The 14,035-nt window shown below is 45.3% G+C and overlaps 1 protein-coding gene across 2 annotated transcripts in view; it reads left to right on the top strand.

The window, feature by feature from the left end:
* Nucleotides 1-14,035, top strand: part of CLDN2 (claudin 2) — a 29,827-nt gene that overhangs the window by 4,900 nt on the left and 10,892 nt on the right. The window contains exon 1 of one of the 2 annotated variants that reach the window (XM_011970458.1): nt 13,913-14,022. The exons of the other annotated variant lie outside the window; for it this stretch is intronic. The gene's annotated coding sequence lies outside the window, so the exon portion shown is untranslated. Of the gene's footprint in view, nt 1-13,912; nt 14,023-14,035 lie in introns of those variants that run through there. 2 annotated transcript variants of the gene reach the window in all.

Here is a 14,035-nt window from a genome sequence, read left to right as displayed (position 1 = left end):
TCCACAATGAACTGATATTATTTGAGTTGTGAAAAGGAAAGGCACTAAAAATAAACATAAACCAAGAAAGAAATGTTTATCCGTGGAGGAGAGAAAGCTGGGTGAAATGACAGATATTTTCAAATATCTGAAGATTAGACTGCAATGAGATTACACTTGTTCTGGGTGACTTCAAAGGGCAGGGCTGAGGTCCATGGCTAGAAGCTACAGGGAGACACATTTTGGCTCAATCAAAGGAAAACTTTCTAATGGCTCAGTCACCACCTAACCCAAGGACCTGGCACAGTCCCAGCCCTCAATAAACACAGGTTTATTATATGAGATGAAATGAGTTCAGTGGAATGTGCTGCCTTGGACTGGAGAGAGCTCTCTGTCCCTGAATTTTCTAAGTGCAAGCTAGATCCCAGGTCCTGAAGAGGGAAATCTTGTGGGGAAAGAGAGGGTTGCTGGGGAGCCGGAGCATCTATCAATCTCTGAGAGTTCTTGCTAAATTTACCTTCATGAGCTGAGCATTTGCTTGTACTGACTGCATCATTGGCTGAAAGGAGGATTGTGGCTCAGAGAAGGAGTCAGGCTGAAAAGACTGGGCTGGAAGGAGATGGCGTGCAAAGGAGAAAGAAGCACAATACCTGTTGTCACACTCTAGGATCTTTTCCACTTGTAAGTGGCCTCCGAGAATCAGCAGAAGGAAGGAGGGAGAGGGCTAAGAGGCAGATATTCCTCCTGAGCTCGGGGCTCATGCCTGACCAGACTCAACCATGCCACCCATCATGCCACCTCCCATCTTCAACTTGTGTTCCTTCAGTCACTCCCTTCACATTAGGAGCTGTCCAGTCCCTTCACTCCTCTGACTAGCAGGCCTCAGGGTTCCACTTACACTCAGCTCCCAGCATGCTCTCCTGGAGCCCAGGGAGCCTTCAGTCCTGTTTCCATGGGTCTTTGTCCTCCCTACACAATGGCTGTGTCTTGCTACCTCCTAGGAATTGCCTCAGCCTCATTTAGCTTGTGGGACATGAAGCCGCTGGCTCCTCTTGTTGGCTTTTCCCTGGCCTGTAAGATTTAAGGCCTGCAAGTGTTGCTGGGTAAAAGTTAGCTGTTCTCCTTTTCACTTAACACAAAACAGGAGTAAACTGGTCAGCAAGGCAGCAGAAAAGGTCTGGATCAACCAAGATGGAGACCTGCCTATCAGAGCAATTAAGATCTTACCTCTGTTCCCCGTAACAGCCCTATAGTGCTTCTGGGTTTTGCCAGTGATTGCTTTTCCAGACCTTTCTGAGAGTACTGGGGTTAGCATTGCCTAACGAAGGAACAGACAGGAAAGGAAAGTGCCGTGGACTCTGCCTCAAGCTTAGCGAGGGAGACAAGACCAGAGGGAAGACAGACTTGACCAATCTCAGCTCACCTCAGTCATCCTTGAGCATGTTCCCTTGTCAAGGCCCCAGCTCCAGCCTCCACATTTCGCTTTGGCCACATTTCAAGCTTCCTTCACCTCCTTACCATGTTCCTGCCCCTCCCCTCTCTGCGTGGAATAACCTCTCCTTTTACTTCCCTGAGAAAACAGAGGCCTTCAAGCGTGAATTACCTCAGTGCCCTGCCCCACTCCCCCCTCAAACTTGGCCTGCCTTTCCAACTTCCTTCCCCTCCAGCCCTCTCTTCTCAGGGGACAAGGTGCCCCTCTGGTTAAAGGCTAATCCCTTCGCCTGGGCCTTGGCCTCATCCACCTCCTTCGTGGGCCCTTCCTCCAGCCATTTGTTATGCTTCTTGTCTTTGGGAAAGTTCAGCTTCTCTATACCAGCTCTTTTTCTCCTAATTATAAAATGCTTGTCTCTGTTATCCCAAAAAACAAGAACTCCCTCTCCCCTGTGTGTTCTCTTGCTCCTTTAACTTGCTCTTTCTCTCTTGATCTCTTTCTCTCCCTCCCTCCCTCCTTTCCTCTCTCTATTTTCTTTCCCTCAGTCTCAAATTTATTGAAAGTACTCTACATGCTAGACTTCCGCTTTTCCTGGCTTCCCACTCACACCTCAACCAAAAGGAGTTTGGCTCCAGCCACATTATCTCAGTGAAAGGGGTCTGTCACCAGTGACCTCCTAATTGCCAAATTTGATTACTTCTTTGAACTCTGGGTGGCAAAAGACACTGTTGGCCAAGTCCTCATTTCTGAAACTGTCCCCTCTTTTGGCCTGCATGATCACGCTTTCTTGGTTTTCCTCCTGCCTCTGGAACCATTCCTCATGGTCTCTTTGGCTGGCCTCTCTTCCTTTGCCCATTCCTCGAATCAGTGGTTCTCCAATTACAGTCCACAAAACAGGCTGATATTATACAGCGATGTTTTCATGGCAAAATGAAAAAAACTTTACTAGGAAAGTTTTTCAATAAATAAATCTTTTCAATTATAAAGGATTAGGCCGGGCGCTGTGACTCACGCCTGTAATCCCAGCACTTTGGGAGGCTGAGGCGGTCAGATCTCTTGAGGTCAGGAGTTCAAGACCAGCCTGGCCAACATGGCAAAACACCGTCTCTACTAAAAGTACAAACGTTAGCCAGGCATGGTGGCACACACCTGTAATCCCAGCTACTCAGGAGGCTGAGGCAGGAGAATTGTTTGAACCCAGGAGGTGGAGGTTGCAGTGAGCCGAGATTGTGCCACTGTACTCCAGCCTGGTCAACAAAGCGAGACTCCCTCTCAAAAAAAAAAAAAAAAAAAAAATTTATAAAGGACTCTCCTTCGTTCTGAGATTATGCTCTTCCTAGTTTTTGGTAGTAAAATGTTCTTTGAAATGATGGCAATGATGGAAGTTACTTTATTTCTTTAATGTTTCTACTTTGGCAAAACAAAATGTTAGTTTATCTATGTTAGTCTCATAAATGTTTATTGAATGAATGAAAGAATGAGAGTTATGTTTCCCACTGAAATTTTCCCAATGGGTATCTCAAACTTATTCCAAAACTGAACTGTTTTCTCCCGGGACAAATCTCCTCTGTACCTACCTTGGAAACCAGCATCATATTGACCCAGTTACTCAAGCTCAAAACTTTGGCTGCTGATTTTAGTCTTCACCATTTCTGACTTTTGTCTCCTCCATGTTCTGCACTCCTCCACTCTCCCAATTGCTTCTTAAATTATGGCCTCATCCGTCCTCTCTCACCTGGATGCTCAACCAGAGCTTCCTCATAGTTTTCCCTGTCTGTGAGTTAGCCTTTCCAATCCATTCTCCTCACAGCTGCCCCAGAGGTCTTTCTAAAATACATAGCCAAGTATGGTCTTCTTCTCCTTAAAAACTTCCAGTGCCTATAGAAAATGTCCAAACTCCTTCATGTGGCAGTTAAAGCCCTTTGACATCTGAGCTCAGCCTGCTCTCTGGTCTTCTGCCTCAGAAGGCCTTCCACATGCCGTCCACTGCAGCCTCCCTCGACTCTATCTCCATCCCGCAAACATGCCATTCACCTGTAAACTTTTCAGGGTTTAGGGCCTCTGGAGGGAAGGCTCAGGATCATTCTTGGGACAGTGTATTTTTTTTCTTTTCTTCTTTCTTTCTTTTTTTTTTTTTAGACAGGGTCTCACCCTGTCACCCAGGCTGGAATGCAGTGGCACGATCACAGCTCACTGCAGCCTTGACTTCCTGGGCTCAAACGATCCTTCCACCTCAGCTTCCCAAGTAGCTGGGACCACAGGTATGTCCCAACACCCACGGCTATTTTTTTTCATATTCTATAGCAATGTTTATATACAAATGCATTGTATATCAAATGAATACACTGATACCAAATGCATGGACTGGGCCATGCTATAAAATATATTTCTTACTGTGGGTGACAGTCAAAAAGTTTGATAGCACTAAGGAGAATAACACAGATGTTATTCTGTGATTAATTTAGTTAGTGCTGCTCACGTCATTGTCCTTTGCTCTCAAAATGGTTCTGGTCTCATTGCCGGGTGTAACAGAGGTCAGGAGACTGGATACTGCCCAAAGATTTCATGGAGGAGGGGGAGATTGAGCTGGACTGGGTTTAAGGAGGCAGAGAGCAGGTGGAAATGCAATTCTGGCAGAGAAAAGTGACACAGAGGTGGATAATAAGTAGAGAACATTTGTTAAACATTTATATGCCAGGCATTGTTCTAAGCACTCTGCGTGAATTAATTCAAGTCTCACAAACAACCCAGTGAGGAAGATACTATTAAAAGCTGCATTTTAAAGATGAGACTGGGGAACTTACCCAGGGTCACAGAACTAAAAGTGACAAGATTGGGATTTGAACTCGGGGAGTCTCTGTGCTCCTAACCACTGCCCAGTCCTACGCTGCCACTGGGGAACAGTGGGGAGAGTGGGCTGTCTTGGGAAGCGAGAGCCTAGGCCAGCGGGCAACAGAGGGAGGAGAACGTTGAATGCCAGGTTGAAAGTTCCAGCAACAGGTTCTGAACTCCTCTCCAGAAAGGAGCTCTTCCTCTTTCCCTCTGGCCTCTGCCTTGCAAGCTGGGGCTCCCGGGGTTGAAGGCAGGAGGCCTAAACATCCAGTGAGGGTGCCTGGTGGAGGCCCGAAGTAACACAGGGCCTGCTCTGAAAGAGGAGCAAAGGAGAAGTTTCTCTCCCCAACCTGGGCCCGCCTCCAAATCATAAATAGCAAATGGTGCCTGGGGCCTCTGCCCTCCAGTCCAAATGTCCCAAATGTGCCAACTCTTATATGCAGTCCCTTGGGTTCCTGGGACGGGGGGTCCCCTCTGGAGAACAGTTTGTTCCTGGGTCAGCTCTGTTCCTACACCCTGCGCCGCTTGGTCCACCATTTGAGCCAGGGCTGTGGCCCATGTGGTGCAGATTCTCTTGTCAGAACCTCTCGCAGCTCCCCATTTGCTCCTCATTTGGACTGCAGAAGCCTAGAAAAACAAAGCTCTGAGGAAGAAGGTGGGCAGGAGGGAGGTGTTTGGAAACGTCACTCCCAGCTGGGCTCCATCCCTTCTCCGTCCTGTCCTTCCATCCAGCTCCTCCCCCTGGCTCCTTGGGCCAGCCGCTTCATCCTTTCTTCTCTGAGACAGCCCCTTTTCCCAGCCTGGCCTGAGACCTTGGGAAGATGAAGCGATGCTGAATTCTCAGTAGCGCGGTCTTTCCTCTTGTCCTTTTAGTCTTGGTGTCCTGATGATCCTGGCTAAGTAAGCAAAAGATACTAGTAACTAGTGGCAGCTATTTTCCTGGGATGTGGATCCTGAGAAACTAACAAAAACAATGACAAGAAAAATAGCTCACATCTATTGACTGCTTACTGTGTGCCAGGCACCATGCTAAGTGCTTTATTGTTTTATTATTGACTCCTCACAAAAATCTTATGAGGTAGTTACTATTATTACTGCCATTTAAAGGTGAGCAGAGGCCGGGCGCAGTGGCTCATGCCTGTAATCCCAGCACTTTGGGTGATCTGCCTGAGATGGACGGATCACCTGAGGTCAGGAGTTCAAGACCCTCCTGGCCAACATGGCGAAACCCTGTCTCTACTAAAAATACAAAAATTAGTTGGGCATGGTGGCTTGGGGCACCTGTAATCCCGGCTACTCGGGAGGCTGGAACAGGAGAATCACTTGAACCCCGGGAGATGGAGGTTGAAGTAAAATGAGATCGCACCACTACACTCCAGCCTGGGCGGATAGAGCGAAACTCCATCTAAAAACAAAACAAAAAAAGCCATAAAAATAAAGGTGAGCACAAAACTGAGGCATGGAGAGATTAAGTAATTTACCCAGGCTCAAGGAGCTATTGAGAGGTTTGTCTGCTACTCTAACTCAGGGCCTTCTTGTCTAATGCCTGTACTTTTGCAGTCAAACTTAAAGTGGAAAAAGCTTGGGCCCTACAGCTAGACTTGGGTGTGGGGAAAAAATAATGGTTCCTACTTCACAGAGTTGCAGTGAAGACCAAAAGAAATAGTGCATGAATTTTGCTTAAAACCTGACATGTAGTTAGCACTCAGTAAATGGTGACTATTATGATTATTCCTTTTGCCCCTCCATCATCACATGCATTGTGGCTATATAGAGCACAGGGTTTAGAAGCAGGCCTAGGTTGGAAGCCTTCCTCGATCCTTTACCATGCAGGTAATGTTGGGTAAGTGAACCAATTTCTGAGCCTCAATTTCCTGGGGATGAAAACAATAGTACCCATCTCCCAGGACTAGAGTGAGGATGAAATAAAATACTGTATGGAAGCTAGTGTTCCTTTTCTGTCCCACATACTTTCAGGTGTTTTGCATACTGGGCCAGATTTGGCTTCCCAGAACATAGCTTCCATCCTGCTCAGACACCCGCAATGGCAGCTCATGAGTGATGGGAATAAAAGGCATTTACACATTTTCCCTATTCTTTCAAGCCTCACCTCTGACTCCACCCTGTTCTCCCCCTTACTTCCAGCAGGCTTGTTACTACAGTATCCCTGCACATGACCATCTCCACACCCCTAACCCCTTCCAAGTCTAGAACACCTCTCTTCCCCATGACACAAATTCTGCCCTCCCTTCCAGGTCCTCCTTGAATTCACACTGACTGCAGGAAGCCTCCAAGCCACGCTAACATCTGCCTCCTTCTGCAGGCCTCTCATTTGAGCTTTCCCCCATGTAGGGGTGTCAGCCCTCTTTTCAGTCACTGTTTTGGATAGGAAGCAAGCCTTTGTATTGAGGTGCTGTGGCTTAGTCTCGTCCCCTCCCATCAGCACCTGACCCAGGACTGGGGACATGGCAGGCATTCATTTCATGCAAATGGAATGGTGTTGACACAGGTAATTGGTCTGAGAAGACTAATAGATTTAGTCTAGCAAGTAGCCTTGGGGCTCCACGGTAGGGTGGCAGACAGCTATGACAGGTGCATGGGCCAGGGTGGGATTCTCTGTTCGCATTGGGGCCTTGTAAGACAGAGCACTCAAGATCCCAGGATACGAGTAGTTATAGAGGGTCGCGGTTGACTTGGCTGGGACAGCTCATGAACAAGGCAGGTCAGGAGTAGGAAAGGGCACAACAACAGCAGAGGTCCTTTGCGAAGGAACCTAGGAATCCTCTCCTCCTCTTCATGCCCAGCTGTCTCCTCTATTTACAGGACATTTCTAAGCATTATTAAAATTTCATCTCCACTCTTTCCCAGGCCTCTTCCCTCCCCTTCCAGCCTCAGCCTAGACCGGCAGCCCTAAAAATGTGGTCCAAAGATCCAGGGAGCCCCTAAGATTCAGGAGGTTCAGTCAAAACTGCTTTCATGGGGCTAGGCATGGTGCCTCACACCTGTAATCCCAGCACTTTGGGAGTCCAAGGCAGTAGGATCTTTTGAAGCCAGGAGTTCCAAACCAGCCTGGGCAACATATGAGACCCTGTCTCTACAAAAAAGTAATAAAAACTAGCTGGGCATGGTGGTGCACAACTGTCATCCCAGCTACCCAGGAGGCTGAGATGGGAGGATCACTTGAGCCTAGAACTTCAAGGCTGTAGTGAACTACGATTGCACCACTGCTCTCCAGCCTGGGCGATAGAGTGAGACCCTGTCTCTAAAAACAAACAAACAAACAAACAAAAAAGATCTCGTTTCATATAGTACTAAGACGTTATTTGCCTTTTTTTGCTGTGTTGACATTTGCACTGAGGATGAAAAAGCTATGGTGGGTGAAAGTGCTGGCGACTTAGCATGGATCAAGGCAGTGACACTACATTGTATTCATGTTCTTCTTTGTCACCAATGTATTCCTGGTAGAAGAAATGTCAGGTTCATTTAAGAATGTCTCAATGAAACAGCAAAAGTTATTAATTTTTATTCAATATCAAACTTTTGAGTATGTCTTTGTAATCATCTGTGTGACAAAATAGGAAGTACATATGGATATATAAAGCACTTTTGCATACTGAAGTGCAATTGTCATGAGGAAAAGCACTTGCACAATTGACTTGCAAGCTAAACTAGCGAATTTTTTATGGAACTCTTTTTTTTTTTTTTTTTTTCAGACGGGGTCTGGCTCTGTCATGCAGGCTGAAGTGCAGTGGTGCCATCATGGCTCACTGCAACCTCGATCTCCCAGCCTCAAGCAATCTTCCCACTTCAGCCTCCCAAGTAGCTGGGACTATAGGCTTGTGCCACCATGCCCAGCTAATTGTTTTATTTTTTTAGTAGAGACATAGTGTCGCTATGTTGCCCAGGCTGGTCTCAAGCTCCTGGGCTCAAGCGTTCCACCTGCCTCAGCTTCCCAAAGTGCTGGGGAGCACTTTATTTTTTTACTTGAATGATTGACAGATAAATTGTGGTTATTCGAACTTGGGTGCTTGGCAAGTATTTTGTTAAAAATGGACAAAATGATCCTGTCACCTCAAGGAAAACAACTGTTACTATTTGTTGTCAATGATAAAAGTTAAGCTTTCAAGGAAAAAGCAAAATTTTGGAAAACCTGTATCAGCCACTGTGAACTTGCGAGCTTCTCAATATCCTAAAGAGCTTTCTAATAAGATTAGTAGGGATATTAATGAATGTGATTTTTTAATATTGTACAATCAAAAAGCGAGTCAACAATGGGAAGATCTGCATAACTGGGTAGACAGATATTTTCCAGATGACTAATGCATGATGTTACAAAATCATGCATGGATAACAGATCCATTCAAAGTGCAATTGATTTTTTTTTTTTTTTTTTTTGAGACAGAATCTCACTCTGTCGCCCAGGCTGGAGCACAATGGCACAATCTTGGCTCACTGCAACCTCCGCCTCCCAGGTTCAAGCAATTTCCGTGCCTCAACTTCCCAAGTAGCTGGGACTATAGGCGTACACCACCATGCCTGGCTAATTTTTGTATTTTTTGTACAGACAGGGTTTTGCCATATTGGCCAGGCTGGTTTTGAACTCCTTACCTCAAACAATCCACCCACCTCAGCCTCCCAAAGTGCTGGGATTACAGGTGTGAGCCATGGCACCTGGCGGACCAGTAGATTTTAATGTAACAGAGTACAAAAGGTTCACTGATACAGTTTAGTTTCAGATTCAGCATTGCAAAGAAACATTAAGAAAAAACCACTTGTGAAGTTTAGGTGTAGTTATCAAGAATCCCCACACCATTTATTAGTTCTCTATTGCTGCCATAACAAATTACCACAAACTTAACAACTTAGTATGATACCCATTTATCATCTCGCAGTTATATAGGTTAGAAATCCAGGTGTGTTCACCTGAGTTCCCTGCTTAGGATCTCACAAGGCTGAGGTGAAGTGGTCAGCTGAGCTGGGCTCTTATCTGGAGGCTCTGGGGAAAAGGCCCCTTACAAGCTTACTCAGGTTGTTAGCAGAATCCAGGTCCTTCAGGATGTGGGTCTGAGGCCCCCTTGACTTGCTAGCTATCATCCAGAGGCTGCCCGTGGCTCCTAGAGGCTACCTACACTCCTTCTTACGCAGCTCTCTTCATTTGGAAACCATCAACAGCATAGTCAAGTTTGCATCTCTCTGACTTCCGACTTCCTTTTCTGCCACTAGAAAACCTTTTTTTTTTTTTTTTTTTTTGAGACAGGGTCTCGCTCTGTGGCCCAGGTTGGAGTGCAGCAGTGCAATCTCGGCCCACTGCAACCTCCACCTCCTGGGCTCAAGTGATTCTCCTGCCTCAGGCTCCCGAGTAGCTGGGGTTACAGGTATGCACCACCATGCCTAGCTAATTTTTGCATTTTTGATAGAGGTGGGTTTTGCCATGTTGCCCAGGGGAGTCTCGAACTCCTAAGCTCAGGTGATTTGCCTACCTCAGCCTCCCAAAGTGCTAGTATTACAGGCGTGAGCCACTGCACCCAGTCACAAACCCTCTTTCAAAGGACTCCCGTGATTAGGTGAGTACAACCTTGATAATTTCCCTTTGCCATATAACTAACACAAACATGGGAGTGATATCTCATCAGAAACACTCCCAAAAGAGAGGGAATGTATGAGCAGGTGAGGGTCATTTGGGGGTCATTCTTAGAATTCTGCCTATAAAGGCCATTAAATACCCGCCTTCTCTACCTCCCTATCTTTGTGGGGCTGGATTTTCTTCACACACTTCAACCAAAAACCACATATTGCAACAGCTGGAGTGCAAGAGCAGATATGAGAATCCAGCTGCCTTGTGCTCAGCCAGACATTAGATTTGCAAAAATTGAATATAATGCCACTTTCTTGCCATTTTTTTGTTTTGAAAACTATAATTGTCATAAATATATATTATTTATGTTATAATGTAATAGGTTCATAATTTTTATTTTAAAGTAATATATAAATAGTTAAAATGTAAGTTTTAATTTCAAATATATTCAATGTCAATAGATATAACCCTTTGGAGGTCAGGCAAATAAAAGCCCTTTGGAGTCCTCAATAATTTGTTAACTAATATCTTTTATTTGTTTATTTTTAAATTTGCATAGATATTAAGGTTCTGAATGACAAAATGTGGAGGGATGTATAAAATTCACTCTTTTGGGTGTGCAGCTCCATGAATTTTGACAAATGCATAGAGTTATGTAACAACAATTAAGAGTTTCAACACTCCAAATAATTTCCTTATGCTACACCATTGTAGTAAACCCCTTCTACCACCCCAGCCCCTGGCAACCACTAATCTATTATCCATCCCTACAGTAGTGTCATTTCAAGAATGTTATATAAATAGAACGTAACAGTAAGCAGCTTTTTGAGTCTGGCTTCTTCCATTCAGCATAACACATTTGAGTTTCACCCATGTAGCTGTGTGTATCAATAGTACATTCCTTTTGATTGTGGAGTAGTATTCTATTACACAGATGTACCAGTTTATTCATTCACTAGTTGAAAGACATTTAGATCATTTCCTAAATAAGAGTGTAAAGTGATCCTGAGACCAAAATGTTGAGACCCATTGACAGAATGTGCTCTTCCCAGAGCTCTCCTCAATTTGGGATTTTTGTGGACCAGTGCAATTACAAAATTTTTTTAAATGAGGGGGAATCAGCATATGGTTGTCAAACTTTTTAATTTTGTAATTAAGGGCATTGAAAAATACTACCACCTCTTATTTTACAAAAGAAACCTTAATACCAGCTTTTCAAAGAATAAGTCCGGAATGACAAGTAGCCTTTTAAATTGAATAAGCTTTAAATAATTTACAAATCTTGCTACATTGGCCTTTGTTTCCTCCTATTGGTGATCCTCTACCACTCCCTTCCTTTCATCTTAAGTCTGTGCATTAGTGCTTAGGAAGAACTTGCTCAACATTTCTCCTCCTAGATCTGCTTATCCATTGCCTCTCAAACCTTTATTCTCTCTTTCCTCCCAGACATGTCTTCATGAGCCCTTCTCCTGCCTTCCCTTCTTCACCCACCCCTCCTTCTTCACCCACCTTTCCCTTACATAATCATTTTCTCTCTTCTTCCTCTTCTCCTAGACCCCTTTCTTCCCAGACCCATCTACTGTTTCCCTTCTTACCACAATCTCTTCTCAGTCTGATCCCATCAATTCAATGGTGCACCTACTATGTATTAGACTAGAATAGTGATGAAAATAACAATTGAAAGTCAAACCCAATTTGCACAACAAATCCCCATGACACATGTTTACTTACATAACAAACCTGTACATATATCCCTGAACCTAAAATAAAAGTTAAATTAAGAAAATTTTAAAAAAGAAAGCCAAACCCTTCAGGCATTCACAGTCCTATGCAGGAGCAACAACAAATGCAATCCGAGACAATTGCCGGGGGGATAACAAGATGCTTTGGGAGCACAGAGGAGAAACATCCAACCAACAGACCCCAGGAATCAGGGAAGCAATGCTTAAGCTGAGCCCTAAAGGATAAGGAGTTTTCCAAACAAAACCAGCTGAAGGTGGAGTAGGGTCAGGGTCCAGAAAGAGTTCCAGGCAGAAGGAACAGGACTTGTAAAGGCCTAGAGGGGAGGGAGAGCATTGTAGGCTTGAGAAACTGAAAGGAAGCCAGTTGGGAGAGTGGGGAGTGAGGAGAGTAGTATGAAACCAGTTTGGAGAGCTAGGTGGGGGCCAAATCATACTACTATGTGGAGAATGGACTGTAGAAAGTCAAAAGGAAAAGTAGGAAAATCAGAAGGGTATTGCAACATCCCAGTGAGAGACGATGCTAAGGGGAGTGGAAGTGGAAACCAGCAGATGGACGAAAGAGCTAAATTTTGGAGGTAGAATGGGAAAGACTTACAGGTCTGATACAATGAGGGTCAGAGAAAGAGAAAACAGTGGAATTAAGGCTAACTCCGAGATTTCTGGCTTAAACAACTGGCTTTCTCAAAGGGAGAAGACTGAGGGAGGACTGGTTTCAGTTTGAAGGGAAATCAAGGATACAATTTTGAGGCTGAGCATGGTGACTCACACCTGTAATCCCAGCGCTTTGGGGGGCTGAAGCAGGAGGATGGCTTGAGCCTAGGAGTTTGAGACTAACCTGTGCAATATGGTGAGACCCCATCTCTACAAAAAAAAAATTATAAAAATTAGCTGGGCATGGTGGCACATGCTTGTAGTCTCAGTTACTTGGAAGGCTGAGGCAGGAGGATCTCTTCAGTCCAGGAGCTCAAGGTTACTGTGAGCTGTGATCATGCCACTGCATTCCAGCCCAGGCAACAGAGCAAGGCCCTGGATATGTTGCATTTGAGACAACTTTCAGCTATCCAAATGGAGATGCCAGTATAAAAAGGTCTGAAGCCCAGAGAAGTCTGGGCTGAAAATGATGATTTGGAAGTCATCAGATGATAGAGGATAATTGAAACCACAGAGGATAAATGAGACTTCCCAGAGTGGGAATGCAGAGTGAGAAACGAGGACTTAGGTCAGGCTCCTGAGAAGCGCCCATATTTAAGGGTCTGGCAGAGGCAGAGGTACCAATGAAGAAGTACCCAGAAAGATAAGAGGAAAACCAGAGGAGTGTTGTTATCACAGAGGCCAAGAGGAGAAAGCATTTCAAGAAAGACAAGGTTATCAAGGGCATTGAATGTTGCAGAGAGGTCATGGAAATTAAGGACTAAAAAGTGGCCGTTGGATTTGGTGACATGTGGTCATTGGTAACTGTGACAAGAACTTCTTTTGGTGGAATAGTGACGGTGAAATATCTCTAAGCCTCTCTCTGCCCTAGACCCTAACTTCTTCTCCCAGAGTCCATCCCTGCACCCTTTTCCTTAGAATCTCTTATTTCTCCTTCTAGACTCCTCTTTTCATAGCATCATTTCCTCCCTCTCCTTCGGGACCTTGCTTTCTACAGAGCACTCTTCGATTTTCTTCCTCAAAGACCCTTTTTCTCTCTTCTCCTTTCCTCTTCCCCAACCCACCGCTTCTCCATACCCTTATTTCCCTCCCTTTATTCTCTCCCCACTCACTTTTCTCCTGAACTAAATGCTGCTTTTCTCAGACTGCTATTTGTTCCTGTTCTTTTAGCCCCCTCTCCATTCCCGCACCCATCTAAGCTCTTTGGATCTCAGCAGGGGTCTTGGCAGAAGGATTACTAAAGAACCTCCCAGGCTCAACACTGAGGAGTCATAATATTTGGCATGATTCCACCAGGATCTGACAATGCCGACCTGAAGGAAACACAGTGTTAGAACCCATTCCTTGAATGATTGCCAATCTGGAAACCACATCCTGCCAACACAGTCTCCTCATCCGCCCTGGCACCTGCCCCTAAGATTCTGCCTTTTCCTATCCTCAACTGCACAGTCACTACGAACTGATAAGGTGCCCTTCTACTACAAATTCTAATATTCTGTGTTAAATCAGCATTTTCTACTTGTCAAAATGCATTCACATTCATTCACCCAGCCTTGGGAATTCGGCTGGGTGAAGCCTGAAGAAAGAAAATGGAGAGACTTGCCTGAGGTCACATAGTTGGTTAGAGGATTAGCCTGGTATCCCTCCCACCCCTTCAGCCTTGCTTGCCTTCATGCCCAAAGACTCCCCAGGCCTGAGCTCAGGCATGGCTGCCCTTTTAGCGTGTCCCAGCCTGCCAAGAGGGAGTGACCTGGAGAGACCCTTGCTCAGGAGCACTGCCAGGGGGTCAGGGCTCCATTTGTACCTGCAAGGTAGGGATGGGCT

The sequence above is a fragment of the Mandrillus leucophaeus genome, unplaced genomic scaffold (genome assembly GCF_000951045.1).
Source record: "Mandrillus leucophaeus isolate KB7577 unplaced genomic scaffold, Mleu.le_1.0 Scaffold949, whole genome shotgun sequence".
Lineage (NCBI taxonomy): Eukaryota > Metazoa > Chordata > Mammalia > Primates > Cercopithecidae > Mandrillus > Mandrillus leucophaeus.
Note: the sequence above shows the minus strand (reverse complement) of the source record. Positions and strands in the feature narration are given on the sequence as shown.